We start from the raw sequence: 6,256 nt of genomic DNA on the forward strand, positions 1-6,256 counted from the left end.
TGAGGTCATTGAAGGAAGGCAGCCTAGGCCAACACCTATGGGCCAGTCTTAACAAGAACCTATGGCGAGCAGGACATGACTATTGGGAAAAATGGCTAAGAACCCTAGGCTTGAATGACCTTTAGAACCTGCAAGTAAGCCAAAATTAATTCAAACGATTTGCAAAAATAAGCGCTAAAAAACTTTCTTTAGTGGAAGACAAGGCTCGGCTAGCAAAAAGTTAGTCACGTCTGGATGACTTTGCAATCCTATGTCCAGGTGATCCCACAGCCGTACCCAACCTTAACATTCACTGCACGTACAAAACTAAGCTTCTTAAAATTAAGAATGGGACTCATCAACTTGTCGTGTCACTTGCCAAAATGGAAAAGAGTCAATGGCCACGAACCCTGTTGACTTTGTGGGAAACACAAAGAAGACATCACACACATCCTATGCCTCTGCCCAAACCTGTTGCACGACAGACTGTTCCTCTTAAGGAAACTTTGGAACAAAAATATGGTTAGATCATGCAGGGCAGCAGTTCTGGCATGCTTTGATCCCCGGAACACTGAACTAAATTGTGCCCTGGTCAGGTTTTTGAATCAAGCAGAAAAAAGAGTTTGTGATGTGATCGATCCAAGTGACCTTCCATCAGCATAATATTTGCTACTTTTATTTATACTGGACTGGAATTCACACTCCTTTTTTTTTACATATGTACACTTTTAAATCTTTTTTATCTTTTGTAACTTGCAAAGGTTTTTTTAAATCAAGCAATAAAGTCTTTAACTTCTTAAAGTCCTCGTGTTGACAATTAAGTGCCAGTGCTGAGCACCGGAAACCACCAGCTCAAAGTAAGCACTTGTTGTGGGTTGGTCCCTATTTCGTTAAAAAATGGTGAAAGAGTAACTATCATTTTAGGTTTGATACTGTCAGAGATGCATTCTAATGCAATAGAAATGCTCTAGAGTCGCAAACTGTCTATAGTAGCGACGTGACAGAGGGGACTTATAAAGAGCACGTCTGGAAACTCCACCTTCAATATAACATGTCAGGTCACCGCTGGTACAAGAGTTCTTCTAAACGTCAATATTTATTAAAAGAATTGGAATACGCACTAAGGAAACAATTAAATTCAGCTCCTGAATTGTGGCAAAAAAGTTTTTATGCATTTTGAAAGTCGACTGGCAGCCTGTTTTGGAATTTCAACTTTTAGTACTCTTAATGGAAGCCCATGAATGTCCACAAGCAGGGAGTATGAATAAAGCAATGTACTTTTTAGTGGAAGTTGCTGATGTGCTCAAGAAGATTCTTGTACTTTCAGGGCTCACCTCTAACAATGTATTTCAGTGGTCCAGTACAAAAAACTTGAGATAGCTTTACTCTGTGACTTCCTAGTTTGAAATTTTAAAACAATATAAGGTTCAAGAACTGCTAGGGTAAGCACTCAAGGGCAAATACTAGCAAAGCGACAAATTGTACTGCAATGGAAATCCACTTGAGTGCTGCAAGATAGGTGGTTGTGATCTGATCAACCAGATTATTAAGAAGGAACGAGTTGAACATATTGAAAATGTATATGAAAGATGTGTAAACATGGTAAGATACACCTCTAAAATCTGATTGTCCTGCTTACAAATCGTTACTAAGGATGAGGGACCAACGATGTCAAAATTAGACTCTAAAAACAAACAAGGTTTGGAAACCCTAATATGTCTGGCCTTGGCAAAATAGTTGTGTTTGATATATTATGATATAAGAAAACTTTGCAGTCTCAATGTGGCCACTATATGCTTGCAATAAAAAATCTAAATTAAAAAAAAGCCATTGTACATAATTTAAATAGAGAAGTACAGCTGCTTGTTAGAAGGAATATCGGATTCTTGTCATATAGAAAAGGCTCTATTGGCTTTCAATTTCTGTAACCTGAGTATGCATGTTAAGCACTATTGCTGACTGAATACGGTGATTTGGTGGAATGAGAGGTCCTCTTCTTGGGTGCGGGCTAGGGTGATTTACATTTTGATAATAATATATTAGCTAATGTCCTTCCCAACTGATTTAGCACATCATATCCCCAGCACAATCTGGATTCCTCCCCCATTGCTCTATGGCTCTGAATCTGCACAATGTCTTCTCCGTTCTCAATAGAATCCCCCCAGACACTCCGACAGCAATAACTCCTAGATGCCAAGAAGGCATTTTACTCCCTCAAATGGCCATTCCTCCATGCAGTGCTCAGCAAACTAGGCATCCTGCATAGATTTTCCTCATTGATTGATCTCTTATATGCGCCCACCCCATGGCTTGTAAACTGACCAGTCAAGCGCACACAACAATTGTACTGATTTGAGTGATCAAGGTAAAGTGTTTCAAGGATAAGATCACACACGAATGTTCGTTCTATTCTTGTTTTAATTGGTATGTGAATGGTTCTCTTATTGAAGGAGATCCATAGAGAAAGAAACCAGCCGACACGTGTTTCGTCAGTAAGGGTGTTAACCCAATGACTCTTCAGGGCTGCAAAAGTATGCAATATTGTGGTATCGGGGGACCGGTGATAATTCCAACCCGGTCCAAATCGGGTGTTCAATCCCTTAAAGCATGTGTAGGAACACTTGTTTTCTGATACCCCTTACTAAATATATAGGCAAAATTGTTGTTACCCAACCAAAAGGTGAATCAAATGACGGTGAGATAACCAAGGGGAGAGCGCACCGCAGTTTCAGGATAATAAATTTTTGTCATGCTGCGGACTAAATTATGTGGCATGGAAAGCCATATTTATATAAATAAAGGCAAACTGTGAGGCACATTCAGTGGCATTATTTCCTAGCTTTTTTGACACTCAATGCAAATGGGATTCCGGTGGTATAGAAATTATAGCTTTCTCGAATAAGTGAATGAAAATTACATTCGTATTTACGATTCAAAAATGTATTTACCAACAACTAATGATTTTGTCTTGCATGGAAAACAGAAATTACATTATTAACCCTGTCCTTTCCATCCCCCATTGACAGTCGGATTTAAAGAGCGCAAAGTGCTGAGCTTGTTGAACAAATGTTCTCCAGGATTCAGTATATATGGCTCTACCTGCTGGTGGAATCCAGGTACCTATTCTTGGAAGGGATCTGCATTCGTTGTTTTCTAAAATGACGCTTAACAAAAGATATTCACAGTAACAAAAAATGGTTTCATTTATAAAATACATCTTGAAGGTAAATATATTTTTCAGGGTGCAGAAACTGAATACTTTCGCACATTACTGTAGTGCAATTTATGACCGTACGCTTGAACCTATTTCAAATTTTGCACCTATTCAGTCTCTTACTGGGGAATCTTCGACAGAATCAACAATTCCAAAATGGAAATACTCTGTACTGGCGATATTAAGTGCGAGTTGAAACCGGATGGCCAGAGCTACCGACGTTTGGAACTGTGGAACCAGGCTCGAGTCTCAGCTCAACATCCTGTTATTTTGAGCAAATCATTTGTATATATCCCTATGCCTACAAAAATAAACGTATCCTTGTGTAATGTAACTGGTACACATGTAAAGCGCTGCCATTTATTTATTTTGGAGGTTTCATATAGCACGAACATGACCCTTGCAGGTATCAGAACGCTTTACAAGGGAAAAAAGGTGAACAAAAGAACACTGTATGCCATAATTATGTCCTACTATACAACCTCTGTTATGAGGGTTAGATACATTGCCTTCAGGTCAAGTTTGTGCTATATAAAGCTTAAGTTTTATACAAGTATTAAATGACTTATAGTTACATTATTCTATGTTTAACATGTATATAAGTGACTGCATAAATATATTTTTTATCATAACTTATCTACAATTGCTTCACTACTGAATTACAAAAAATAGAATAAAAACAAATACATTAATTTAAAATACATCAACACTTGAAAGACTGAGTTTATTAAATGCAACTTTAACCTACATATATTACCTTCCATGTACTTATGTATCTTTATTACTTTGTTTCTAATTCAGCATATCCAATGCACTACCCTATATCTCTCACAATATATCTTCTACTGCCACTCCGACTCATCTCAAACCTCTTTCTACTACTCTTTCCAATACACTACCCTAAAGGACCCCCCCCTTTTTCTACTCCTTATCCACATGAGCCCCTTCTCTGAGCGCTCATCTTTATTCATTTGTGAAGCTAAGAGTTTGATACAATGTGTAAATAAGAATGTTTGAGACTGACTTATAAGTGTTGTAACTAAACTTTCAGAAATGCAGTTATGGGTGTCTTAATCTTCTGTTTTTGAAATCTTGTCTGCTGCCATAACCTCATAACTGTGGATTGAATCTACGACATTGTTCTTCTTTTCCATATAGTGGTAGGAGATCTTTTGCTATATTCAGTTCTATGCCTCTTGTTGCTATTTCAGAACAGACCATTGTTTGTCTGTATCATAAGTTATGAAAGAAAGAGCCCAGAGTGCTGGGTTCTGAGACCTAGCTTGTGTCACGGCTCTTGGCCAATGTGGTCAGACAGAGCCTTTAAGAAAGAAACATTTCTTTCTAGAGTCCCCTCACTCACTGGGGTTGCCCCATGGTGACCTGCTTCATCATTGGAGCCATCCCAGTCCTCTACGAAAATGGGCGTGCTACGACTTGCGAATTACGTAGAAGCACTATTTTTGTGAAGGACTATGTGTAGTGCGAAGTGTAGTGGAGTGGGTGTATGTGATTTAAAAATACCATGCTAGTGGGCCTCAACAAATTTATTATTTACTTCTCCTAGGTTGGTATGGTTTAAAATGGGTTAGACCACTGTGTTCCGACCTGTAATGAAGGTGGGATCAGTGTGCGGTCGACATGTTTCAAGCTTCCCCAAGCTTTTCGTCAGGACCACACAGGGACCAGCCCTGTGTATTCCACTCCTGTTATTGCACAAATAGGAACATAAAATATGATACAAAAAAACATATGACTATGCTACTAATAAAAACATGCGTGATAATACATAAGATCTAATTCTATGCAGTATATTTTACACGGTGTCTACTAGCACTCCATGGTCTCGGGGGGGGGGGGGGGGGGGCAGTGTCACCCTTCGAAGTAATCTTCTAGTGTAGAGACTCCGCGCCGTAATACCTAAACAGCTTCCCCACCGGACCGCATCTTTGATACGGTCCGGCGGGGAAGCTGTTTAGGTAGTAGGCACTGTGTAAAATATACGGCGTCAAATCAGATCGTATGTATTATCACACATGCTTTTATTAGTAGCAGCATCAAATGTTTTTTGTATCATATTTTATGTTCCTATTTAGGCAATAACAGGAGTGGCATACACAGGGCTGGTCCCTGTGTGGTCCTGATGAAAAGCTAGGGGAAGCTTGAAACATGTCGACCGCACACTGATCCCACCTTCATTACAGGTCGGAACACAGTGTTCTACCCCATTTTAAACCATACCAACCTAGGAGCAGTAATACATTTGTTGAGGCTCCCTAGCATTGTATTTTTAAATCACTTACACCCACTCCACTACACTTCGCACTACACTTCGCACTACACATAGTCCTTCACAAAAATAGTGCTCCTACGTGATTCGCAAGTCGTAGCACGCCCCTTTTCGTAGAGGACTGGGATGGCCCCAATGATTAAGCATGGTCACCGTGGGGCAACCCCGGTGAGTGAGGGGGCTCTATAAAGAATTTTTTCCTTCTCAAAGGCTCTGTCTGACCACATTGGCCAAGAGCCGTGACACAAGCTAGGTCTCAGAACCCAGCACTCTGGGCTCTTTATTTCATGATATGTCTTAGGAGGGCGACTTAGTTTTGTATACCTCCTTCTCCCCCCTTTTATTTGTACTGTATCGTAAGTTACCCAGGTTCTTTGGGTTAATTTTGGGTTACCCCATTGTTCTGTGACTACGGACTTCTAAAGAAACAGACACTGAAGAAACTCTTCCCCTGAGACTGGGGTAGAACAGCAATAAAGGGAGCATTTGGAAAAGAAGCAAAAACCTGCTTGTGCACGAAGCGGATATTGCGAGGCACACTGGCACTGTGCATTCATTGGCCCTTTCCAACAGAAAGGCAGAGATAACTACTTTTCACATAGCGCAGCATTTGCGCTGCTGCAGTGTGCTATGTGAAAAGGAGAGCGCCCTATTTACTAAAATAAGGCAATCTCCTCCCCTCTCCCTAGCACCAGCGCTGAAATCAGCTGCTGTGCACCACAGACAGCCTTTGCGCCATGGTGCAAGGGTGTCTTTGTGAGTCTAGCATAGGT

The sequence above is a fragment of the Lissotriton vulgaris genome, chromosome 10 (assembly GCF_964263255.1).
Source record: "Lissotriton vulgaris chromosome 10, aLisVul1.2, whole genome shotgun sequence".
Taxonomy (NCBI): domain Eukaryota; kingdom Metazoa; phylum Chordata; class Amphibia; order Caudata; family Salamandridae; genus Lissotriton; species Lissotriton vulgaris.